The sequence below is a fragment of the Pongo abelii genome, chromosome 1, assembly GCF_028885655.2.
Source record: "Pongo abelii isolate AG06213 chromosome 1, NHGRI_mPonAbe1-v2.0_pri, whole genome shotgun sequence".
Lineage (NCBI taxonomy): Eukaryota > Metazoa > Chordata > Mammalia > Primates > Hominidae > Pongo > Pongo abelii.
Window position 1 is genome coordinate 215,835,868 of NC_071985.2, and position 26,088 is coordinate 215,861,955.

A 26,088-nucleotide genomic window follows, 5' to 3' on the forward strand; every position below is an offset into this window, starting at 1 on the left:
CCATCCAAGTCAAGAATAAAACAAAAGATTTTTTTTGTAAATAAACTTCTCTGCAGAATGCCCACTGATGGCTGTAAAGGGAGGCCTGTGCCTTTAAGACAGGAATCGATCCAGCCTTGGGCCAGGCCAAGGAAGAATAGCAATCCTAGGGCACATTAGGAGGAGGGATTGATTGGGAGCTCGGAGGGTGTGAAGAGCCCTGACTCTGGCCAGCCCTCATAGGCTACCCCTTGCAGTGGGGCTCACGGAAGCTGGGGGCTGTGGGACCCGTGGGGGTGAGAAAGCCACTCCAAACCACTACTCCGAGGCCTTTTCCCACAGGAGCAGCTGGCATCTGAGACCCCTGCCCAGACACACACATACTGAGCCATGCCCACGTCCCACGGATGGCTGCAGGACAGCTGTTTATAGAGCACCTACTATGTGCCAGGCCCTGGAGCACTGACCGGAATGGGGGACAGGCCCTGCCCTCAAGAGGCTCACAGTCCTGTTTGGAAAATAGATGAAATAGGGAGTTACTGCCTGGGCGATTACTACGCTGAGAGAAGCAAGCCCAGGGGCTGCAGGAACCCAGGGGAGGGACACAAGCCCAGGCTAAAGGCAAGGAGGGCTTCCTGGAGGAGGCAACCACTGTGCTGAGCCCAAAAGAGGAGGAAGGGTTTTGTTAGGCAGGGAAGGGAGACGGAAAGGTGTTCCAGCTAGGGAAACAACATGAAAAAGAGCCAGAGGCAGAAAAGAGGGTGGGTGTGTCCAGGGCTTAGCAGCCATTCGGCAGTGGGACAAGGGCCAGGGGGAGAGCAGGGGTCCTGGTGTTATCTTATGTACTTTTGAAGAATCAGTTCTAGGCCGTCTCTCTGGAGTGGGGCCTGGGTGGGAGAGCAGGTGACATGGAAGAGAAGGGTGTTATCCAGAGCTCCAGGGAGGCCCCAAGCAACCCCAGATTCTCCAGGATCCCAGCCTACCCTTCTGGAAGCTTTGTGTCCTCTGCTGGGAGTCCAGCAGAGCAGGGAGCCATCCTTGACCCACAAATCGACCTACACAGCTGACACTCAGACCACAGTCCTTTCGGTGAGAGTTGAAGGGAATCCTGGATACAGAAGGGAGGTTTATCACCACCTGATTCCAGTCCAGGCTCACAGTATGACCCACTACAACCCCTGGGTTTTCTAGTTCTCTTCACTGTAATACCCACTTCCTTCCCTTGGTGGGAGGGAGGGACAGGGAGAAGGAAACAAACTTAAACCTAGTAAGTGCCAACTATGGGTCAGAGGCTGCCGTTTGTTTCTCTGTTGACCACTAGAAAATTTCTCTTTGCTGAATTTGCTGCGTGATCTTGAGCAGGTCACATCTCCTCTCTGGGCTTCAGTTTTCCAACTGTAAAATGCCATGGTTGGTTCTTGTCTTTAGGGGTTCAATCGGTGCTAACATTCTGGGTAGGACAAAGAAAATTCTTTTTCTGTTCTTTTTTGTTTTGTTTTTGAGACTGAGTCTTGCTCCGTTGCCCTGGCTGGAGGGCAGTGGCGTGATCTCGGCTCACTGCAACCTCCACCTCCCAGGTTCAAGTGATTCTCCTGCCTCAGCCTCTCAGTAGCTGTGATTACAGTTGCACATCACCACGCCCAGCTAATTTTTTGTATTTTTAGTACAGATGAGGTTTCACTATGTTGGCCAGACTGGTCTAGAGCTCCTGACCTCAGGCGATCTACCTGCCTCGGTCTCCCAAAGTGCTGGCATTTACAGGCAGGCGCGAGCCAAGAAAATTCTTTAGAAGTCAAATTCCTGGCTCCCTGATTATTAGGTTGTGTGACCTTAGGCAAGTTCCCCAAACCCTCTGGGCCTCACCTTCTTCTGGAGAATGGGAATAATAACTCTCACCTGGCCGAAAAGAGCGGGCATGCAGTGAGACAGCTTATGCAAAGCACCCAACACGTCTTGGGCACACAGAGAACCCTTAGTACAGGGCTTCTGATTCCTGGTAAGGAGCTGACCTTCTCCAAGCCCAAACCAGCTCCGGCCAGGCCAAGAAACTAGCTGCAGCAAAGGACAGGGGCAGCCGAAATACACACGGGCACTGGCTGTTTGTTCAGGCACTCAGCTTGGAATGAATCTCCTTTTATCCCAGCGAGTGAAGTCGCCCACGCTGGGCCACTCGTGTCCAAAGTGAGTGTCTACAACCACGCGGGTCCCCATTTATCACGCGGCGTTTGATGGAATATTCCTCCTTGAGGAATCGTGCTCCCAGACACTCCTCATGCTCTGCAAGGGTCTTTGAAACTCAACAGCAGGCTCTTTAAAGGGACAGGAGAGGCGTGCTGCATCCCAATATGAGGCTTTGAACACGTCAACATTAATAGAGGTAACCGTTCCAGGGGACGCCGGGCTCTTCCCAGAAATAAATCAACAGCTGCTCCTGCCAGCCAACCAATTCATTTTGCTTGAGTTTCCTTCTCAATCGTGTGCTGGTGTCGGGGCCGGGGGGTGGAGGGTTAGAGGGGTGGAAGAGGAGGCAGACGTATCTGCACCCGCATTACTGGGCCTTGAGGGGAAGACTCCTGTCTGAAATGGGCCTAGAGAGGTCATCTGTCATCCTGTCCCTTCCACTACTGTTACAGAGGATGGCAGTGTTTGGGGCTGGGACACCAGGGAGCATTATGGAGGGTTTACTGGGTGCCAGACCCCCGACTAAGGGTTCAGGATACACCCTCTCATTTCATCCTTATAGCTATCTGGGAAAACTGAGGCCCAGAGAGGTTAAGATCCTTGCCCAAAGTCACACAGCCAGGAAGAGACTTATCTGAACTTTAAACTCCAGTTCCCCAATTCAAAGTCTGACCTTAACCACGCAGCAAGCTGCCTGTCAGAAAGGCTTTCGGATCAAGAACGCGAGGAAATGGGATTTCCTGACCTGTAGACCCACTGGGTGAGGGCCATCTATCTACCCTGACCCAGCATCCTGGAGCAGGGCTACTGATTTAGGAAGACTGGAGCCAGTATGACCTGAAAAATAAGCCTGGAAGTTTGCAACCAGATACACCTGGTTTGAATCCCAGCTCTACCATGTCCTAGCTGTGTGGCCTTGGGCAAGTGGCTTGAACTCTCTGATCCTCAATTTGTAGGCATTCTTTCACTCTTGGTTTGAAAGCACGTCCCCTCTGGCAAGGCCTTTGCACAGTAGGATCTGTGTGCATCACCCTCATGGCCCCAGGTCCCTCTGACTCTTTTCCCAGCCCATCACTGTCTGCAATGATGCAGGCACAGACCAGCTTGCCCCTGCGATGGTCCTGCCACATTTAAAACTCCTAACAAATAGCTAGATATAGAATGTTTTATGTTTCTGTCGTTTCTCGGTTACTGATTGTTTTATAAATAGTGCTGTTTATGTGAGTTCCACAATTTATCTGGTTCTTCTCCCACCTCCCTATGTGGCCCTGGGTGAGTCATTCATCCTCCTGAATCATAGAATACAGGCACTGGAAGGGAGCGACCTCAGAGATCATCAATCCAGGCCTTTCATTATAGGGATAATAACCACAGTAACAATTCAAACTACCTATGCATCTTTGGCAGACCAGCACATCTGCTGGTGGTCCCAGTGAACCATGCCTCTCGGTGTTTCTGCCCTCCTGAAGTCCCCTCTCACATTGACTCTGGGGGAGGCCATGCCCCTTGCTTTGGTCATTGGGGCATTAGCTAGCAGAAGCAAGTGGGTGCTTTATGGGTGCTCACTCTTTGGGTTTTGTTTTATTTTTGTTTTTTGTTTTTTGGTTTTTTTTAGACGAAGTCTCGCTCTGTTGCCCAGCCTAGAGTGCAGTGGTGCGATCTTGTCTCACTGCAACCTCCGCCTACCGGGTTCAAGCAATTCTCCTGCCTTAGCCTCTCGAGTAGCTGGGATTACAGGCGCGCACCATCACACATGGCTAACTTTTGTATTTTTGTATTTTTAGTAGAGACGGAGTAGCTGGGACTACAGGCGCGTGCCACCACACCCAGCTAATTTTTTGTATTTTTAGTAGAGGCAGGGTTTCACCATGTTAGCCAGGATGATCTCGATCTCCTGACCTCATGATCCACTCGCCTCGGCCTCCCAAAGTGCTGGGATTACAGGCGCGAGCCACTGCACCCAGCCTTGTGTGTGTGTGTGTGTTTGTGTGTGTGTGTGTGTGTGTAAGTGACAGGGTCTCTCTCTGTCACCCAGTCTGGAGTGCAGTGGCACAATCTTGGCTCAATGCAACCTCCGCCTCCCAGGTTCAAGTGATTCTCCTGCCTCAGCCTCCTGAGTAGCTGGGATTACAGGCGTGCACCATCATACCCGGCTAACTTTTGTATTTTTAGTAGAGATGGTTTTGCCATGTTGGCCAGGCTGTTCTCAAACTCTGATCTCAAGTGATCTGCCCGCCTTGGCCTCCCAAAATGCTGGGATTACAGGCGTGAGCCACCATGCCCGGCTGGGCTTTCACTCTTGGGACACTCCCTCTTGGAATGCTGCCTTGAGAACTGCATGCTGTAAGGAAGTCCAGGCTATAGAGAAAAACCTAGAAGCTCTGGCAGAGAGTACTAGCTGAGCTCCCAGTCCACAGCTAGCACCAACTGCCAACCACATGACTGAAGCCATCCTGGACCCCCCAGCCCAGCAAGCCTACAGTGGCTGCAGCTACATGAATGATCCAGGCAATAACAAGGTGACCAACTCATCTCAGGTGGCCTAGGACACTCCCAGTTTTCAATTCCCAGGAACACTCCCCCCTGCCCCTACCCCACCACCTTACGGAACACAGATGGAGCAGAAAACTCAACCCATTAGCCCATAGAATTAAGAAAACAATCAATAGCTGTTGTTTTAAACCTCAAAGTGTTGGGGTGTGTTGGGATGCAGCAATAGATAACTGGAACAAGTCCCTAATATGTGCCAAGCACTGGACTCAGCCCTTCCTGTAAGAATTTATAATCTGCATGACAGTCCTGTAAGTTGGTTTGATTACCCAGGAAGGGAAGGAAATGAGGCTCAGACAGGCCAAGTGATAAGTCAAGTTCAGGCATGAAGAAAGGGGTGAAGCTAACGTTCAAACCCTAGTCTAACTCTAGCATCGAAGCTTGGCGAGAACTGTCACCACGAAAGCCCCGGGTGTTAAGACTGCCACTTAGCAAATAGGAATTCACAGTTCAGAAAGATGTGACTTCCCCAAGGCCACACAGCAAGTTAGTACACAGGGCTACCTCTGTCATTCTAAGGTAAATCATACAAGTATCTATATCAGTTATCTAATGCCATAACAATGCTGCATAACAAACCAGCCCAAAACTCAGTGGCTTGAAACAACTGGCATTTCTTAAGTTTATGAGTCTGTGGGTCAGTTGGATGGCTCTGGTTTGTGTCGTGGGGTTGGTTGACTGATCTGGGCTGGCTTCAATTAGGGTAACTCAGCTCCTCCCCATGTCTCCTCTCCACTAGGTAGCCAGGAATGTTCTCCTGACAACAACGGAAGTGCAAGAGCATGCCAGTGGAAATATACAAGGCCTAGACTCTGAAATGGCCATCATTGCTTCCACCACATTCTATGGCCACAGCACATCACAAAGCCTGACCAGGTATAGAGGATGGGGAGATCACCTCTGCCTCTTGAGTGAAAGTAACTTCAAAGTCTTATTGCAAAGCCTCTAGGTATGGGAAAGACTGAAAACTTGAGGTTGTTGATGCAATCAGTTTATCACAATAGAGTCTCTACCAGGCACCAGGCAGTGTGCTGGGTTGTTTTACACTTATCATTTATTTCTTGAGTAATTCCTATAATTTAATTACATATTGTTATTAGTCTCCATATCCCAGTTAGGGATGCGGAGTCAGATGAAGATTAGGCAACTAGCTCAAGGTCAGACAGAATAGTGGCAAAGCCAGAATTCAAGGCCGGGGTCGCTTTACTCCAAAGTTTGTGCCCTTAACAACTGAGCCACCCCCTAGTTCCTGCACTAAGCTCCAGCCCTGACATTCCAGAGGACAAGAGGCTGGGCTCTCTGAAGGCTCCTACCAGAGTCAGGAGCCTGTGTCTTCCCCAGCCAGAAGTTTCTGCTGATGCGTCAGGAAGTCCTATGCACAGAGATGAAAGCCTCTTTGCCGGGCAAGGCAGCTCTGCTGACAAAGGACAGGCTTCCTTTGGAGTCAGCCCTCTGGGAGGGGAGCAGGCGGGAGCCATTGGCAGTGGGGGAAGGCAGCAGTGGAGAGCCTTCCCTGAGCATGCAGGCAGGGGCGGGAACCCCCAAGCCTCACCTGAGTCCATGGAACCCAAGGCAGCATGGGGTTCAGAACACAAAGGCTGCCTGAACTACTAAGGAACCAGGGATTATCCAGGCCAAGGGCTTCCAGGACAGATGGAGAAACTGAGGCTGGAAAGGTGCAGAGACTTAACCGAGCCACACAGCCAGATGGAGGCCAACAGGACCCTGGGTACTCATCTTGCCGGCTGGTAGCCCAGCTCATCCCTGAGTCATATTGGGGGCCTCTCTGGGTGCTCCCCCTGAGAAAGGGGCCCTATAAAAGCAGGGGTCTTCCACGGTCTCACATTGCCTGGTCCTTGCGTCTTCTGGGGAAGTCAGGCCTTGGGGAATGTGGAGCCCGCAGAGCTATTTCTGGGTCTTTTTTCAAGGAGATTCTTCCGAACACAGCGCCCATCGGCAAACACCATTTATTATGTCCGCTCGTGGAGCTCCGCTCCCTGAGACAGATAATGCTCCTTATCTCCACCTGGAGAGCAGGGTGCAGGAGGCCCGGAATGAGATGCCCGCTTTAGTGATAAGGCTTTGGAAGCACCAGCCTCTGCAGCTGTGAGCAAACACAGCACCCGGGCAGGCGTGGCATTTGCATAGGGGATTTCACAAAGTGCAGCTTTGGAAGGCTCCATGAAGACCCCCTGCAATGTAGAGGACTCTGGGGACACGTGCCTGGGACACCATGCAACTCAGGCCTTGCCTCTGCCCCTGACTCCTCAGATGACCTTGAACAAGTCGGGAGACCTCATTGGGTCCCCTTCCCCAACCTGCTCAAGGAGGGGTATGGACCAGACTAGGGGTTTTCAAAGTGCGTTCCTTGGGACCCCAGGGTTCTCCACAATGGCCTCAAGGGCATCTTAAATAGGAGGAAGAGAAAGTGGCACCCTGTCCCTGACCCTGACTGCCACCAGACCAGACCTGCTCTAATCTGTGTGATGTGCCAGGAGTCCATGTAAGATGTCATTTCAACAAACGATTTCACTACTTTAAGGGAAGTCCAGACTAGATGGACCATAAGGACCCTCTGGGAGTCCAGGGGGGTAAGGAAGAGATGGTGGAGAGACAAGACTGAGGGCTGCAGGATGGTTTGAGGTGGGGGGGGTCAGGACTAAGAGTGGGCACAGCCCCCACCTGGCAGAGCTATGGCCACCTACTTCATCTCCTGCCACTCGGTGCCTCCCCAAGGCTCCTTGCCTTGGAAAATATAGTGCCTGCCTTTCACCTGGGTAGCCCGGCCTGGAAGGCTGAGCAATATAGTGCCTGCCTTTCACCTGGGTGGCCTGGCCTGGAAGGCTGAGCTGCAGAGGCGGGGAATGGAAGCAGGGATGCAGGGCATGTGATGGTGGGAGTCGGGGGGCAGGGGGGAATCTGGTTGCCAATCCTGACCCCACCCCTGCCCAGCCAAGTAACCTGGGGCTTGTTTCTTTACTTCTTTGAGTCTGGTTTCTTCCCCTATAAAATGCAGAGGAAAGTAACAACCGCCTTGTAGAATTGGGAGGATCAAATAAGATGTTAAAGTGGCCGGGTGTGGTGGCTCACGCCTGTAAACCCAGCATTTAGGGAGGGATGCAGGAAGACTGCTTGAGGCCAGGAGTTCGAGACCAGCCTTGGCAAAGCAGCAAGAGCCCCCACTTCTCAAAAAAAAAAAAAAAAAATAGCCAGACATGGTGGCTCAAGCCTGTAGTCCCACTGCTTGGAGGGGAGAGGCCGACATGAGCCCAGGAGTTCAAGGATGCAGTGAGCTGTGATTGGGCCACTGCACTTAAGCCTGGGGATATGGTTTGGCTGTGTCCCCACCCAAATCTCCACTTGAATTGTATCTCCTAGAATTCTCAGGTGTTGTGGGAGGGATCCAGGGGGAGGTAACTGAATCATGGGGGCCAGTCTTTCCCATGCTATTCTTGTGATAGTGAATAAGTCTCACGAGATCTGATGGGTGTATCAGGGGTTTCTACTTTTGCTTCTTCCTCATTTTCTTTTGCCACCACCATGTAAGAAGTGCCTTTCACCTCCTGCCATGATTCTGAGGCCTCCCCAGCCACATGGAACTATAAGTCCAATTAGACCTCTTTTTCTTCCCAGTTTCAGGTATGTCTTTATCAGCAGGAAAGAAAGAAAGAAAGAAAGAAAAAAAGAAAGAAAGAAAGAAAGAAAGAAAGAAAGAAAGAAAGAAAGAAAGAAAGAAAGAAAGAAAGAAAGAAAGAAAGGAAAGAAAGAAAGGAAAGAAAGAAAAGAAAGAAAGAAAGAAGAGAAAGAGAAAGAAAGAAAGAAAGAAAGAAAGAAAGAAAGAAAGAAAGAAAGAAAGAAAGAAAGAAAGAAAGAAAAGAAAAGAAAAGAAAGAGAGAGAAAAAAAAAGATGTGAATATGCCCAGCACAGGGCTGGAACAGAGCAGGGGCTCATCAAGAAAGACACAAAAATGGCCAGGCATGGTAACTCATGCCTATAATCCCGGCATTTTGGGAGGCTGAGGTGGGTGGATGACTTGAGTTCAGGAGTTCAAGACCAGCCTGGCCAACACAGCAAAACCCCAACTCTACTAAAAATACAAAAATTAACCGGGCCTGTTGGTACACACCTGTAATCCCAGCTACTCTGGAGGCTGAGGCATGAGAATCACTTGAACCCAGGAGGTGGAGGTTGCAGTGAGCCAAGATCGTGCCACTGCACTCCAGCCTGGGTGACAGAGAGAGACTCCTTCTCAAAAAACATGGAAGACACAAAAACATGAAAGTCCAGCTGTGGTCTTCGAGTCTAGGGACTGAGAGGGACTATTATTGCAGAGTACCCCTCAGCACTCCCAGGCCAGGGGTGGGGAACTGAGTGACCCAGGGAGGCAGAGATGCAGGTGTGTACCCTCCTTCACACCTATTGTTTCATCCCTGCAAATCCATAGCTGGAATCGCCCCAAAAAACAATGGCAGGGGAGTTCCCACAAAGGAGTGCCCCAAGCTGTACTAGGACAGGGCAAAGATTGCAAAGAAAGAAGCCCTAAATGCCAGGGTGGTCCATGCAAAACACTCATTAGGGGACTTACAGAGTGCTGTGACAATCCTCTGAGGGACTGTGAGAGAAAAGGGGCATCTACCAAGGTTATGCCAGCAGCGAGGGGGTGAGGTATGGAATTAACATGAGGGCTTAAGGAATTTGGCTAAGAGTTGGGCCAATTTCTTTCTAGTAACTCTAGATATTTTTGTCGGTGCCTAGGAATATTCAAGGCCCTAGTTTGGGTTCAAACCTGCTGTGAAAAAACTTGAAGCTGGCTGGGTCACAGGCCCTGGGTCAAGGCACTCCGATTTTTGGTCAGCACACAGAAAAAAAGCTGGGGACACTGGCAGATTCTACCCTCTGCAAATCCTCTCACTGCCCCTGCCATGCCTTCTCCAGCCACTGCTGCAGGGACCAATTCTACACAGACCTCCAGCAACATCTTGCAAGGGTCACCTCACAGCGCTTGGAACTCCTTCTCTGAAGCAGCGGAGGGACTCACAGATGCACAGTCCAGACACAGGGGAGTTAACACCTGTGGGGCCACCTCTACTGGCAGGGACACAGGCTGGTGGGTAAATGTTCCATCTCCCCTGGTGGATAGTTCAGAGATGCATTTCCTAAGGCTTCTCAGAATGTTCCAGCAAGAGGGAGCACTGTCCCCCACACCAAAGGCTAACTTGTAGCACTTGAATCCTCTCTTCTCTTCTCCTGGTTCCCAGAATCAACCCTACATAAACTACCTGTACCAAGCACTGTCTTGGGGTCTGCCTTTGGGATGGGGGACCCCAAAATGAGAGAGATACGCTCCAGGAAATGAGTCTCTAGGGTGATGTGCCTTTGGTGCTGCCTGCCAGGCAGGTTTACAGGGATTCTTCTGGGGATACCCCAGGGCCCACCAACAGCCGCCAACTGGCCATCTCAGGGTCAGGCCACACCACCATCCACGAGGTGGAGAGGGGGCTGGGAGCACCATCTGCAGGTGGAGAGTGGGCTGGGAGCACCAGCTGAATGATTCCTGAAGCCCAGCTCCCTGGCAAGCTCCAGGAGACTATCATCACCCCAGCAGGGAAGATTCTACAAGCTTGAGGGATTAAAAAAACTTTGAGGGGCCAGGCATGGTGGCTCACGCCTGTAATCCCAGCACTTCAGGAGGCTGAGGTGGGTGGATCATTTGAGGGCAGGAGATCAAAACCAGCCTGGCCAACATGATGAAACGCCATCTCTACTAAAAATAAAAAAAATTAGTCAGGTGTGGTGGCACAGGCCTGTAGTCCCAGCTACTTGGGAGGCTGAGGTAGGAGAATTTCTTGATCCCAGGAGGCAGAGGCTGCAGTGAGCTGAGGTTGCATCTCTGCACTCCAGCCTGGGCAACTGAATGAGACTCTGTCTCAAAAAAAAAGGCGGGGGTTTGAGACAAAGGGTTATTTATGCCTCAGGGAGAGAGTCAAGAGGACCCACACCCTGAACCCCCAGCTGCCCGCACTCCCCGGGGAATAACGGAGGCTGCTAGAGAATCCCTGCAGAATCCTGAATCCGGCTTCACCTTGAAGCTCTTCGCAGGATCAGAACTACCGCAGCCACAGCCAAGCACGAGCAGGACTGAGAAAGAGAAGGGCAAGAGGAGCTCAGGCAGGCCACGGAACCCCAGCTCTGCCACCTCCACGCTGCATGACCTCAGGCAGGTGACTCAACTCTGAGTATCCACCCCATGGGGTGTGATGAGGAGCAAATGAAGTTAGAGGTGGGAAGGGTTAGGTTGGGGCCTAGTAGATAGTGAGAGCTCAATGAATTCAGCTAAGTCTGTATGTGGACATTGTATACTGTTACTTCTCTAGGGTCAGAGGAGGCATTATCTGTTGTTCAGATACAAAGCCCAAGACCAGAGAAGATAAGGAACTTCTTCAAAACCACAGACCTAGAAATGGGTAGAGCTGGGATTCAAACCCAGATCTGTGCGACTCCAAAGTTTATCATCGGAACACGATGGCAGACCTTCCCTTCTCACTCAAACAGGTCCTTTTTTTTTTGAGACAGAGTTTTGCTCTTGTCGGCTAGGCTGAAGTGCAATGGCACGATCTCAGCTCACTGCAACCTCCACCTCCTGGGTTCAGGCAATTCTCCTGCCTCAGCCTCCTGAGTAGTTAGGATTACAGGCACCCGCTACCAGGCCCAGCCAATTTTTGTATTTTTGTAGAGATAGGGTTTCACTATGTTGGCCAGGCTGGTCTCGAACTCCTGGCCTCAGGTGATCCACCCACCTCAGCCTCCCAAAGTGCTGGGATTACAGGTGTGAGCCACCTTGCCCGGCCTCAAACAGGTCCTTTAAAAAGAATCCCTATAGGAAGCTTTCCTAGATTCATTAGCAAACAGCTAAGCCCTTACCCCCTCTTTACCTTCAACCTCATAACCCAAACGCTGGCCTCATTCCCCAAAGGACCCTGTCAGTGCTAGAAGTCTAAGAGCAGGGACCACACCTCCTATTCACGCCCCCTAATGGAGTGAGATGAGCATGAGTCAGGGAGGTTCAACCCCATGCTGCCCCTCTCACTGGCTGTGTGACAGCGGTAATTGTCTTCACCTCTCTGAGGCTGTTTTCTCGACTGTTTAAGGTGAATCATCACATAGGGCTGGTGGGAAGATCCAATGAGATGGCATATAGAGAGAGAACACAACAGTAGGTGCTCAGGATTCCACCCCGCACCTCAGAGAGGAATGGGGCTGGATGTAGGGGTGGAAGGAGGCTGGATTTCCCAGCCCCACCATGGAAGGAGCTAGCTAGCCTCCACGGCCCCCATGCAAAATGCATCTGCTGCAAGAAGCCTCAAGGTGGGTTATTCAGCAACTCCATAGGCAGAGCCAAGGTCAAGGCCAGCGGGCTCGAGATTTAGTTGCTGCAGCAGAACATTGGCCCATGAATTTCTCAGAGTGGCTCAGCCCTTTCCAGGCGCAGGCAGTTCACAGCAGCAGGGAGCAGGAAAGGGGGCTGACCCTGAACTTCCTTCCTCCTCTAGACCAGCTCTGAGCCCCCAAACCTCTTCAGCCCCGCTCTCAGCACCAACACCCCTCACAGCCCCTGCTGGCCACGGGAAAGAATGGTTGGGAGCAGAAAGTGTGGAACTGGACTGCCTAGGTTCAAAGCCCCGTCCTAACGTTCCCAGCTGTGTGGCCTTGGATGAGTGATTCCCCTATCTGTGCTTTAGTTTCTTCCACTGTCAAAGAAGGTTTCACAACAAATAACTGAGCACATCCATGTAAATCAGTTAGAATAGGGTCTGGCACCTAACAAATGCTCAATAAATACTAGCTGTTCTTATTTGGGGTTCTAACCAAGGTTCCTCCAGAGTCTTCTTCGTGTACCACCCCACCCTCAAAAAGTTCAGGCAGCTGGGGCATTCTGTGCCTAGCTTCTGACACAGGCAGAAGATGTGGAAGAAATCAGGGAGTTCGTGTAAAAGCAATGGTTATTACCACAAGCCAGCTAAGGAATCCCCAGACCTCCATGAAAGCCTGGGGATCTGAGACAGAGGGAGTCTATGCTGCCATTCCCAAAGGAAGCAAGGAGACCCCAAAGTCCCTGCATCAGCACAGCATGAGAGCAGAAGAAATGACTGCCTGACTGCCTGTGGGGTCCACGCAGAGGGCCTGACTGCCTGCCACATTCTCACACCCCAGATGGAGAATGTTTTCTATACACAGAGAGCCGTGGGACCAGAAGAGCCTGTAGGATCAGGAATGGAGAGGCATAGGCGGTGGCCAAACGGATCAAAGACTGACAACCACACCACACTGAGAACCTCACAGGTGCCAGAGCAAGATGCAATCCAAAGGGGAAACGTGGTGGGGGTCCCTGAGCTGACAGAGACTAGGTTTTTGCCCCTGGTCATCTCAGAGTCTTGAAATAAAAATTAAACTCAGTTCTAGAACAATAAAGAGGGTTGCATTTTTCTTACACATGGCAGTTGGTGGACTGAGATGGATACTAACGACATGTAAGCATAAAAAATCAAGATCACGGTGGTGCCAGGTTTTCCCCACTACAAGTAACACAGCCATGGACGGCTTTATGTATCATTCAGTGTCCATCTCTCTCATTATCTGAACATGAATTCCTGGAAATAAAATTTCTGAAAGTCAAAGGGTACAAAACGCTCAAGACTCTTAAAACAATGTAGAAGCTCTCGCTTCGAGAAAGCTAATATTAATTTCTACGTTACCAGGCAGGAATAAACAACCTGCATCATTCCACACTCCCCAGCATCAAGAAACATGGTTTTTTGTTTGTTTGTTTTTGAGACGGAGTTTCACTCTTGTTGCCCAGGCTGGAGTGCAATGGCACGATCACGGCTCACCACAACCTCCGCCTCCCGGGTTCAAGCGATTCTCGTGCCTCAGCCTCCCAAGTAGCTGAGATTACAGGCATTCGCCACCACACCTGGCTAATTTTTGTATTATTAGTAGAGACAGGGTTTCTCCATGTTGGTCAGGCTGGTCTCGAACTCCCAACCTCAGGTGATCCACCCACCTCAGCCTCCCAAAGTGCTGGAATTACAGGCGTGAGCCACCATGCCCAGCCCAAGAAACATGGTTTTATTCACCTTTGCCAATTTGAGGGGCAAAAATTAGCCTCATCTCCATCTGTATTCTTTGGTTTCCAGAGTGTGGTACAACAGTGGATTTGCGGAAAGAAGTATGAAGACTGTGTGCGCCTTGTTCAGCATGTCTGTACACACAGGATTTTTGCTGTAAGAAACTCACAATGGCAAGCCGGATCTCCTCTCCAGGGAACACTCCCTCCCCCAGCAGAGAACGCCATCCTGTTTCCTGGCTGCTCTGATCGTCAGTTTCCTCCTCCATGAAATGGGGGGAATAATCTCTCTCTCGTAGGAAGAAAGGAGTGGGTATTTATTTGTCATATGCCTCCTTGATATTCTCTTTTCTCTTCCTTCTTCCTCCCCTTGTCCTAAATTTCTTGCCCATACAGTTTGGCCTTGAGAGGGCTTGGCTGGCTTAGACCAATCAGTGTCTCCCACCTTTCCAGCCACAGTGATTGGCTCAGGAATGGGCCTGTGTCCCTAGTCTGAGCAACCATAGGTCAAATCCTGAAACGGATTTGAGCTGTTGGGTGGAATAGACCCTCTTATTTACTCACAGATGTGGAGGAGAAAGCTGCTGGTGACTCTCTTGGAGGCAGGAGGGACATGCCTGCTGTGAATGATGCTGACACTGAGGAAGCAGAGCCTAGAAATAATGGAGAAAAAGAACACTCACTGGTCCTATTCATACCAATGAATGCATTAGCAGCTGGATCAATCCTTGCCTGAAGCAGACACTACCTCTTTTTCAGTTATGTAAGCCAGTGAATTCTCTTTATTATTTAAGTGCTTTGAATTGGATTTTCTGACATTTGCAACTTAAACTGCAGTAATTGGGATGGGTATTAATGCAGAAAACAGGGCCCAGTTTGGCACAGAAATGGCATTTGGAAGATCACAGACTTGTGCACAGAGGGACAGAGCAGGCAAACTAAGAGCATGGGCCTCCATATCACGCAGATCTGGGTTCAAAGCTCAGTTCCATCTGCTCTGTGCTCTGCTGTGTGAACCTGGGCAAGGGACTTTACCTCTCTGAGGCTCAGTTTGCCTAGCTGTAACTTAAGGATAATAACATCTGTCTTCTCAGGGTTTGTAAGAATTAAAATAAAATCCATGTAAAGCTCTTTAAATTTCCTAGCCTGTAATAAATACTCAATAGATTATCCTTAGTATTTATTAAAGATGTTGTGACCGTAATTTTGTTAAAGATGTTGTTTCCTATCTCCCATGCTTGGCTATGAGCTCCTTGGGGGTAGGGGAGAGTTTGAGTTGCCTTCTGTGTCTACCACACTGATCTGAATTATCACTTAATTGTCAACTGTGTTTTGTGTTTTGCCTCCTTGAACCCAGGAGCAAGTTCTCTAAGGGCAGAAGTGAGGTCACGTGCCCCACGCTCTCCTAGATGCGTGAATCATAAGCTCTGCTGCACCTAAGAAGCATAACACCCAGCAGGAGGCCATCACCATGCTCCAGTTTTGACCAATGAAGAAACTAAGGCCTGGTATGGGGAGGTCAAAGTCCCCAGGGCCACCGTGGCAGGTGCCAGGACCCGCATCGGAGCCCAAGTCTGTCTGACACCAGGGTCCAGGCTCTCTACACAGGTCTGAGCTGGCATTCAAGACGCTGAGGGGCATCGGTGAGCTGGTGATTCACCCAACGGGAGAAGTGACAAAGGCAACCCCCGAGCAGACAGGACTGCGGGTTCAGGAGCAAACATCGACTTCATTATGGTTATTGTTGGCTTGATTGCTATACAGTTAGACCTCAGTTCTGGTTGCTGCAGCTTGAGAGAGAGAAATGGTGGAGCTGATGAAGAGTAAATGACCAAGAGGATTGGTGAGGAGGAGGCCTAGGCAGGTGGGGGAGAAAAGGCTGAGGAGTCAAGGCCTCTCAGTCTGGGGCTCCGGCCTCTGGCTCCTGGGAAGCTGGACAGGAGGGTGAGGAGCCTCTGCCCCTGACTTCACATCCTCCCCTCGAGGCAGTTCCTTTAGGTCCAGTAGGAGCCCTCTCCCGACTCCCACACAGGCTGTGAGCCCACAGCGGGGGCCGTGGCTAAGGGCCTAAAAAGGCCTACAAAGACCTAGAATATTCCAGAAATTGATCCAAAAGGAGATATTGGGGGGGATTCCCTCACCTCGGACACCAGAAAACAGGCTTCCTGGTGACTCAGCAGGACCACTGCAGAAACTGGGGTTCCGAGAATTGTGTGGCTCACCCAAGGCCCCACAGCTGGGCAGAGAAAGCCGATTAGACTTGGAGTTCACGCTCTTTCCTGGCACGATGAGCCTCCTTCTCAGAGGACATAGGCAGCTGGGCACCCCTCCACCCGCCCTCCCTGAAAGGCCTTACCCAACAGGGACCAGGGCTGCCTGCACTGAGTCAGGCAGTGTTTGGCACCCACATTTGTCTCTGAGACCTGAGATGGGAAATCCTGCTCTCCTACCCACTCTGCAAGGCCAGGGCAGGCCTGAGAGGCTTAGCATACCCATTGGACATATGAGGAAACTGAGGCTCATAGAGGAGCATGACATGTTCCTTTCCCCAGCCAGCAGGAGGTGCTGTAGAAGTTAGATCCCAGGTCTGTTTCCACCTTCTGGTCCTCCCTGGGCAGCTCCGAGCTTCTGCTGCAAAGTCGGAGGCTGGAGGCCCCTCCCAGCAGAGCCCATGTCTGACAAGGTGGGGAGGGTCTGGAGCTTCCAGGCAGTGAGTTTCTCAGGATGCAGAAACACCAAGGTGGGGAAGCCAGACACTCTCTCTCCTCTGAGGTGGCTATCGGAGGCAGAGGCGACAATTTACAAGCACCTTGGGATGATGGGGGAGCCATCTCTGCAGACACCCAGCACTTCTAAAAGCAATTTAACTTTACGTCCCTTCCCCTCCTCAGCCTTCCTCTCTCCCCACAACTATCTATCTCCCAGGGTCTCTTCTGTTCCTCCCAGCAACATACCCAGCCCCCGGCTCAGCCACCAACCAGCCACACCACCAGCAGCACCTTCACCTCTGCAACCCCGCCTCCTCGTCTGAAACTGCAGATGACAATGGCTGCACCCCACAGGACTGTGTTTAGGGTGGCTCCTGCCACTTTGCAAACACTCGGTAATGTGGGTTTCTTTTTTTATTATTTTTTAAAAATTATTTATTTATTTATTTATTTAGTTTGTTGTTGCTTACTCTTTTTTTTTTTAATTTTTTATTTCCGTAGGTTTTTGGGGAACAGGTGGTATTTGGTTACATGAATAAGTTCTTTAAGTAATGTTGATTTCTTTCCTGGCCAGAAGCAGCCACAGGCTCAGGCCCTGCAGCACGCCAGGCCTGTGCATCCCTCCGCTCTCCCTGTGGTTCCAGAGAGACCCTCGCTGGGCTCTGGTACTTGTCTTCCCTCCCTGCCTTCCCAGAACCCAGGGTCACACATGTCCATTTTCTCGGGAGTCATTTCCCCCAGCCTTGTCCCCTGCTGTCCAACCAGGGCCTGGAGCAGGGCCCAGCCTGTTCTCAGAGCTCAGTGAATAACTGTCTAGTGACTGACCAACCAACAGGGAACACCAAATCCAGCAAGTTGCTGCCAAGAACCCCCTCCTCCAGGAAGACCTCCCTGACCTCCACCTGGGCCGGGTTAGGGGCTCCTCATACAAGATTCCCTGACGCCCAGAACTGTAAAATAGTTATAAAGTGTAGGTTCTGAGGTCCAAGTCTCAGCTGTCACTGATTAGTTGTTTGTCTTTGGGCGAGTGGCATAACCTCCCTGTGCTTCCATGTCCTCACCTGTAAAATAAGAATAACTATACCAGTGTCTGCCAGAGAGCATCCTCGTGAGGTGTCACAGGACACGTACAACATGCAGAATGAGACCCAACGCAGGCGTGAGCGGTGTGTGTGGTCACGGGGAGGGTGCTGTATTGTCTCATTTATTTGACTGCCTTCTGCCACCTGCCTGTGTATCCGTCAGCACCTGTAGCTGAGCCTGTCAGGTGTTGCTTCCCATCCCATTGCCGTCCCTGTGAGCCTGGCTGCTGACCTCGGCCTCCCCTCCAGCGGCTGCATCTGCAATTCTTCAGCAGCCCCCACCACCACTGTGCCCACATCTTCAGGGAGCTGAGCTGTGTGGGAGTCGACACCCCAAAGCCTGGCCCTTGGCCAATGACTGACAGGCCCCCGAGTCAGGACCAACTCCAGAGTGCCCTATGGTATGAGGCTGAGGCCACTCTCTGTGGGGCTTTTCTGGAAATCACACCCTGGCTTGGCTGCTTCCACCTCCCCAGCACCTCCCCTGCTTCCCTACTCCCTTGCTCTTTCTCCTGGGAGCACAGATTGTACCCAAATCTTCACGCCCCCTTGCAGCCACCTAAGACAGTGACTAACATCTGTTCACTTCTATCCCATGCCTAGCAGCGCCCAGATATGGACTTGGACAGTTTGAACAGAGCAATGTCATCAGGAATAAGACTGAGGGAGTCAGCCTCAGCCAAGGGAGGAATCCTAAGAGGAAGAAGTGGAGGCTGAGAGCTGGTGGCCTCCTCGTTCCAGCTGCCTCACCCTAATCATGCACAGCCCCCTCCCTTGCCCGCACGGAGGAGCCATTTGCAGCCATAAATGTTCAATGGAGCGTGTGGTCTTTAGTGCACGGGCCTCGAGCTGCATAAACAAGGTTGTAAAATTTAAAGGCAAACCAGGCTGGGATCCCATGGGCAGCCACGCTGACATCACAGACGGAGGTGGGGCTTGCGTGGAGGAGCAGGAGGCAGCCATGGCAGCACTAAGGCTGGGACAGAAAGAAGGGGCATCTGGCCCCACCTGACGGCGGCTCACATTTATTCGTTTTTTCGCCGTTGACCCAAATGGAAGCAGGCCCTCCGTGAGACTGTGCCACAGTTCCAGGGGTGTAGATAGATCATCTTTTCCAAAGAGAATTAATGCTCCTCTCTGCTGGTGAACCAGCGACCCAGCACGGAATTGTACATGTTGAGGATGAACCAGCAACTCAGCACGGGATTGTACATGCTGGGGCTTCAGCTTCAAGTGAACAAGATGAAGTCCTTGCCTACCTGGAGCTTACATTCTAGAGGAAGGGAAAAAAAACAAACACGCAAGTTAAAAAAAAAAGTAAACCAAGAGAATCATGATAATTTTAATACTGATCAGTGATAGAAAAACGAGATTGAGGCCAGGCATGGTGGCTCATGCCTGTAATCTCAGCACTTTGGGAGGCTGAGGCAGGCAGATCACTTGAGGCCAGGAGTTCGAGACCAGCCTGGGCAACACGGCAAAATGCTGTCTCTACTAAAAATACAAAAATTAGCCGGACGTGGTAGCACACGCCCGTAATTCCAGCTATTCGGGAGCCTGAGTCAGGAGAATCGCTTGAACCCAGGAGGTGGAGGTTGCAGTGAGCCAAAATTGCACCACTGCACTCCATCCTGGACAACAGAGCAAGATGAAAGAAGGAAGGGAAGGGAAGGGAGGGGAGGGGAGGGGAGGGGAGGGGAGGGAAGGGAAGGGAGAGAGAAAGATGGGATTGGAAGGGAAGCCTACTTCAGATGGCAGAATCACAATGGAATGAGACTCCTGTAACATTTGTGGGACTTCTGGCCTCCTGAGTCCTCAGGAAGGAGGTGTTGGCCACAGAGTTCTTTGCTGCTGAGCAGAGGCCAGCTAGTTTATCAGCAGGCTGTTACATCAGCAGGCCACTCCAGCCTTCTTCCGTGCCTCCCTTCACTGCAAATCAGGCAGCTGTTTACAAATCAGGCCCATCTTTTCTTTTTTTTTTTTTTCCTCTAGTGTCAGGATCTCATTCAGTCACCCAGGCCATAGTGCAGAGGCATGATTGAGCATAGCTCACTGCAGCCTCAAACTTCCTGGGCTCAAGCGATCCTCCCACCTCAGCCTCCTGAGGAGCTGGGACTAAAGGCACATGCCACCATGCCTAGCTAATTTTTAAAATTATTTCTGGAGACAGAGTCTCAATATGTTGCACAGGCTGGTCTCGAACTCCTGGGCTCAAGTGATCCTCTTGCCTCTGCCTCTGCCTCCTGCCTCCCAAAGTGCTGGGATTACAGGCATGAGCCACTGTGTCTGACCTGGGCCCACCTTATGGAGCATCGCTGAGTTGGGAGTTCTCCTGGGAGAAGCCCACCTTCCGGACTCCCCACATCATCACTGGTTATGCATGTGGACTCTGGAGCCACGGTCCAGGGTTCCATTCCCACCTCTGCCATTTACTATCTGTGTGCCCCTGGGCAAGACACTTCCCTTCCCTGAGCCTCATTCCCTGCACTGTTAAATGGAAATAATGACAGTACTCACCTGGGAGAATTCAGTGAGGCAGGGCATGGTGCGTACTCAGCCTGCCACAGAGCTAGTGAGTATTGTTTTTGCTGTCATTATTCCCTCCTTCCCGTGACCAGGGACGGCTCTACCGCCAACATCAGCTGATCCAGCAGGCTGGGAGAAGGGGTGAAGGCAAAGAGTAGGGGACTCGGGGTGCCAGCTGCAAGAGTCTGGCTGAGTGAGGAAGAGAAGCACCCGGTCGAGTGGGGATGGAAGTAGCTGGCATGGTGAGGAAGGGGCTTGGGCAGAGAGGCGAGGCCCTGAGTGCTTGAGGATCAGGACAAGAATGAACGTGGAGACGGGTGGGGGCTGCATGGCCTCATTCAAGAGATACCACAGCAGATTCTGCAGCCAGGGAGGACAGTCCCTTCCAACTCTGGGGTGCCCGTTGAAAGTTACCCCTATTTGAGAGATGAGGGAGGCAGCAGAGGGGGACAGAGGTGTCTGATAGGCCTGGGCCAAATCCTGGCTGCAGGGCCGTGTGAACTTGGCCAAAGTAACTTGCTCTCCTTAAGCCTCAATGGCATCATCTGTAAAATGGGGACAATCCTAGGATCCATCACACAGTCGTTGCGAGGACTGAGCGAGACGATGCATGAGGTCTGTGCTCACTGGGTGTAAGTTAATAACAGTCACAGTGAAGAGTCTCTGGTTTTAAGATTGGGTGAACCCAAGACTCAAAATTTTAAGATTCTAAGTGAGAAGTTTAAGCCTAAATTCTTACTAGAATGTTGGGTCTGTTTTGTTCATGGCTTTATGAATGGTACTTGGCACCCATGGCCTGGCATACAATAGGTGGGCATATGTGTGTATAGTCACATGTGTATTTGGTGAGTGAGTGAATGAGTGAATGAATGAATGAATGAATTGGCAAGGCTGACCACTCTCTGTCCAGTTGCTCAAGCCGGAAATGAGGCCACCTGCACCCCATCCCCCACTCCTCCTAAGAAGCAGGCCTCCTGGCAGCTCCTTGTCTTCCTTCCCGTAATGACAGCCACCCTCGCTCACCTGGAGCCGCCGCAGCTCCGTCTTGGCCTCTCAACTTTCAGTCTCGCCTGTCTTCTCCTCCCATCTTAAAAATCTCATTTACAGAAAGAAAAGAAGTTCATTTACCAAATTGGGGGCATTCTGCTGCAGGGCTGATCCATTAGCAGGCACAAAAGAAAGTCATATCTCGGTCACTTACAAAATTAACAAGGAGGAGCTTGGAGCAAGGAATCTTTCTGTGCTAGAATAAAGGAAGGCCTCCCAGGTACTGCAGGTTGCAGCACATCCTCCTGCTCAAGAAGTCCTGGAGGGATAAACTGGCACCTGGCAAAGTAAGAACTTTGGCCGGGGGAAGGAGGAAATGACCAGCGGTGATCATTCACAGCCCTGAACCGGGGCAGAGCAGGAACCCCACAGCAGTCACAGTCACGCTGACAGCTCCACTCTCCTCCACTCCAGGACACTTGGAACCTGAGTCCAGCCACTCCTGCCTCATTAAGCAGCCTGCACAGGGCCCTGGGAAATGTCCTCATTAGGTGGCCACACTGGCTTGTGTAAATTAATTTGATAAAGATAATGAAGTTCATCAGAGCAGAGCTGACCATGTTTCCAGGAGCAACTGTCCTGAGGGCTGAGCTCTGAGGACCAGGAGCCAGGAAGTGGTGAATGGGCTTTGGCAGCAGTGCCTCCGGGGCACACTGTCCCCCCAGCCCAGAAGCATTTTATCCTCGGCAGGCTGAAGGACCCAGGGAATCCATCTTGTCCTAATGATTTCTGGAAACAAGCGGGGCTTCAGTCTTGGCTTTGCCATGTGCCACGGGTGTCTAGTCACCTGGTTTCTGACAGCCTCAGTTTTCTCAGCTGTAAAATGAGCATAACAGTCCTGCCTCCCAGCACTAGTTAAGCAAGAAAACACACATAGGCCGGGTGCGGTGGCTCACGCCTGTAATCCTAGCACTTTGGGAGGCTGAGGCGGGTGGCTCACCTGAGGTCAGGAGTTCGAGACCAGCCTGGCCAACATGGTGAAACCCCATCTCTACTAAAAATACAAAGTAGCCGGGCGTGGTGGCGAGCACCTGTAATCCTAGCTACCTGGGAGGCTGAGGCAGGAGAATCGCTTGAACCTAGGGGGCAGAGGTTGCAGTGAGCTGAGATCGCACCACTGCACTCCAGCCTGGGCAAAAGAGCGAGACTCCATCTCAAAAAAAAAAAAACAAAAACAACAACAACAACAGAAAACACACATAAAGCATTTGGCACCTGCCTGGAGTACATAGTATGCCCTCGATACATCAGAGCAGTTATTTTCGTCACTGAAGTGAAACAATGGAAGCCCCCATCTCTGAGCCTGGGGCGTCCATTTGGAAAGTGGCTCTTTTAGCTAAACCTTTCAAGCCTGGTTTTTGTAAGCCTCTCTCATGCTGCTCTGCTCCTTTTGGGGTTCAAAGGTTGATGAATTTGGCCAAGGTCACACAGCTGGTAAGTAGCAGATGTAAGATTTGAACCCAGATCTTCCGACCCCACAGAAAGGCCCATGAATATGCTAAGAAGGGCAGCGTGCAGATGTGTGGGCCTGCAGATAACGGGTAGAGCCAGCGCCTGTACACGTTGGATGATTCTGTTTCCTCTCTGATCTGGATTTACCAACATGGTCAGCTGCAGAGGAGATTTAAACAACCTTGAGGTCGCGTTGGCCACACACAGTGGGTGGAAAGACTGTCAGCTTAGGGGTCAGGAGAGCTGGGGTTCAGGCATAGATCAGTCACAACCAACTGTGGCACCTTAACCAAGTTGTATCCCTCTCTGAGCCTTAGTTTCCCCATCTGTAAAAGAGAAGGAAGGTTTCTGAGCCTGAACAGCTCCCAGCCTGATTCCTTCCACAGATTCTCCTCTGAGCCACCTGGTCTTTGGGTTGGAGTACCTGAAATTTGTCACCATGCATCCTGCATCCTGGCACAGTGTCATCCCATGGGGCTGAGTTCACTGGAGCCATCTGCATTCCGTCTCCTCAGAGAGCAGCTAGAAGACCTAAGGGTAGATGTCAGGGGTTCCCTGATTCTAAACAGTCTAGTATTGCAGGGATGAAGGATCCCAAAACTGAAGTTCTCCTTGGGATGTAAAATCCAAGGAGAGCTGGGGTGACAACTGCTGCTCAGCAAGAAAGAATAACAATGATAGTGCTAAGCATTTGTTTCCCTTGCTGTAAATGAAAGCAATGAATTGGATGTCTAATTAGCAAAATATTCGATAATTGGTGTAATCTGGTACTATTCCCTTTCTGACAGCCTCTGCCGTGTTGTCCCATTTCAAGCTTGAGCTGCCGGTAATATAGGGCAGATAATTGTAATACTGAAAATGAAAAATCAAATCAGAGTCATTGGAGGCTCCCATTAAATTGATTTAGGACTGGAAAAATTAATGGGATTCCCTTTCCTCCCCCCTCTTCCCCCACCCAGTCTCTGCTTCATTCTGTCCCAGAGCAGGGACACCGCACCTTGAGAGGGAATCGGGGGCATCCTGAACCGCAGATCCCACCTCAATGGGTCTCCGCCTCTCAGCCTCTGACCTGCCGCCACCCTACCCTGAAAAACAGTCAGGAGGCACCTCCCTGGAAGGCAAAGGTGAGCATTTGGTAAGAGGAAAGAGGAAAGCACTCAGCACTGGGGCCTATGACAGAGCACGTGTGCATTTCCTTTCCTTCCCCACATGAGAACTGAGCCTCTGAGACAGAGAACAGCGCAGCCCGTGCTATTTCTAGCTAGATAAGGAGAACAGAATTGGCATGAAATGGATCCCATCAGTTGCAATGACAGAAATCAACTCAAACTAACTTAAGGAAAAAGAACATTTATTGGCTCATGAAACTGGGAAGTCCAGAGGGAGAACTGGCCCAGAGACGCAAAGAGCCCAAAGGTGTCACCACCACTGCTCTGTCCCTGTTTTGGCCCCCTTCCCTCTCACGTGGCTGGGACTGCTCCATATTGAGCGGGGGTGGGAATGGAGGTGGGGGACATGACCACACCGATTCAGGGTTTACATCTTCCCAATTTAGCAATCCCAGAAAAATCTGAGTGCTTCTGTCATCCAGCATCAACATGTGAAAGCCAGAGAAGGGCCCTGATTGGTTCCTTTTGGGTCACATGCCCATCTCTGGACCAATCACTATTGCCAGGGGTGAGTCATTTTACTGATCAGGCCTGGGTCCCACATCCACTCCTGTGGGGGAAGGGACAGGGTCTGTTTTTTATTGGCATCCCCACCAGGTTAGCAGGTGAGGGGGGATTTCAAAAGGATGCTTTTACTACCAGAAGAGGAGAGATGAGGTCACACAGAAGAAACCACCCCAAAACTGAGCATCTTAAAACCAAGCTTTGTAATGATCTCATGATTCTGTGCTCAGCTGGGCAGTTCTTCTGCTCGACAAGATGGCATCTGGGCACTTGACCAGGCAGCAGCGTCTGAGATGACTCCCCAGTGTGTGCTGCCTGGGTGGGGCCAACTGGGGGGGCCAGGCCTCTCTCTCAGGTCCTCTGTGTCTCCATGAGTATGCCCGCATGATTTCTCCATCAGGGTACCTAGACTTCTTTTGAGATCAGGGTTCCCAAAAGCATGAAAGCAGAAGCTGCCAGGCCCAGAACTGGCACAGCACTCCTTCCATCACATTCCACAGTTCAAGCAAAGACCAACTCAGACTCAAGGGGAAGGAAAATAAACTCCACTTCTCAACGTGGGGAAGTGGCAAAGAACCTTCCACCACCTTTAACTCACCCTGGAAGGGTTGGGCACATCAAGAAGCACTTATGGAGGTCCTGCTTGGGGCCAGGCCTTGTGCTGGGGGCTGGGGCTGAAGTTCCTTCCCTCAAAGGACACAGGATCTCTTAAAGGACACAGGATGTTCTCATAACGAGCTGCCCCACCACCCTGCCACATTGCCATGGAAACCTGGAGGCTCAGGGACTCCTACTGTTCCTGCCTTCCTTGTACCTGAGGCAATCCAGTGAAACAGAAGAAGAGAAGTCCTTTCCCAGGGAGAGAAGGGAGGTTCAGGAGGTTCTGAGGAGGGCGAGGAGGGCGTGGAGGCCACTGCACCCACGGCTCCTGGGACTGCCAGAGGTTGGGTTTCTTACTCTCCTAAATCAAGACAGAAAACTTCTGGAACCAAATCGACCTGTGTTTGAGTCTAGGACCTCCAAAGACCAGTCACGTGGCCTTGGATAGGTCACTTTGGGTCTCTGAACCTCAGTTTGCTCATCTCTAAAATGGATTTGAAAGCAGCACACATCTAAGTCTCTGAGGAGACAATGGGCTAACTGACAGAGCAGGCGCATCACCATGTTTGACAAACACCACTATTTTAAGTTCACCTTAATTTAAAAACTGCCCAAATCCAGCCCCAAAACATCAGCCTAATAGCTGTCAGCATAACCAGAAACATTCCAATCCTAAGATAAACCCCCCTCCAATGAGAAACACACCAACCCCAAGATAGCCTCCGCTCCGACCAGAGACATTCCAACATCTCAATCAACTTTCCCCCACATAGAAACATTGTGAGCCTGCACTAAGCTCTCCCCTTCCTAAACCCTTAAATATCCTTAGCCTGTAAGAGAGACTGCTCCTGACCAAAATCGGCCAGAAGCCCCTCTCAGATTTACTCTCCAAATTAAAGCTGTCTTTGACCGTTGAGCTGCTTTTTGTGTTTCTTTCCTCTTTCTTTAACTGTTACACTAACATTCCTGAAAAGTCTGGTGCAGTGCCTGGCACATAGTAGGTGCTGAACAACCAGGGCCTATTAGAACAGGTGCCACCATACCCCATCTACACCTATCCGCAGTTCTGAGGTCTGTACTGGGCAGCTGAGGATGCCCTGTGCTGTGGTTTCATCTCAGCTTCTTTAGCTCCTTTGCACCCAGCTGCCCAAAGCTCCCCTTTCCC

The 26,088-nt window shown here is 51.1% G+C and overlaps 1 long non-coding RNA gene across 2 annotated transcripts; it reads left to right on the top strand.

Annotated features, from left to right (window-relative positions):
* Positions 1–18,519: 18,519 nt before the first annotated feature.
* LOC129052012 (uncharacterized) lies at positions 18,520–25,832 on the top strand. 2 transcript variants are annotated; one of them, XR_008516668.1, is made up of 4 exons: positions 18,520–18,942; positions 20,244–23,187; positions 23,610–23,774; positions 24,724–25,832. It is a non-coding gene; the product is annotated as an uncharacterized LOC129052012 (long non-coding RNA). The 2 variants fall into 2 exon arrangements; XR_008516669.1 differs by lacking the exon at positions 18,520–18,942 and having other exon boundaries at positions 20,016–23,187.
* Positions 25,833–26,088: the final 256 nt, after the last annotated feature.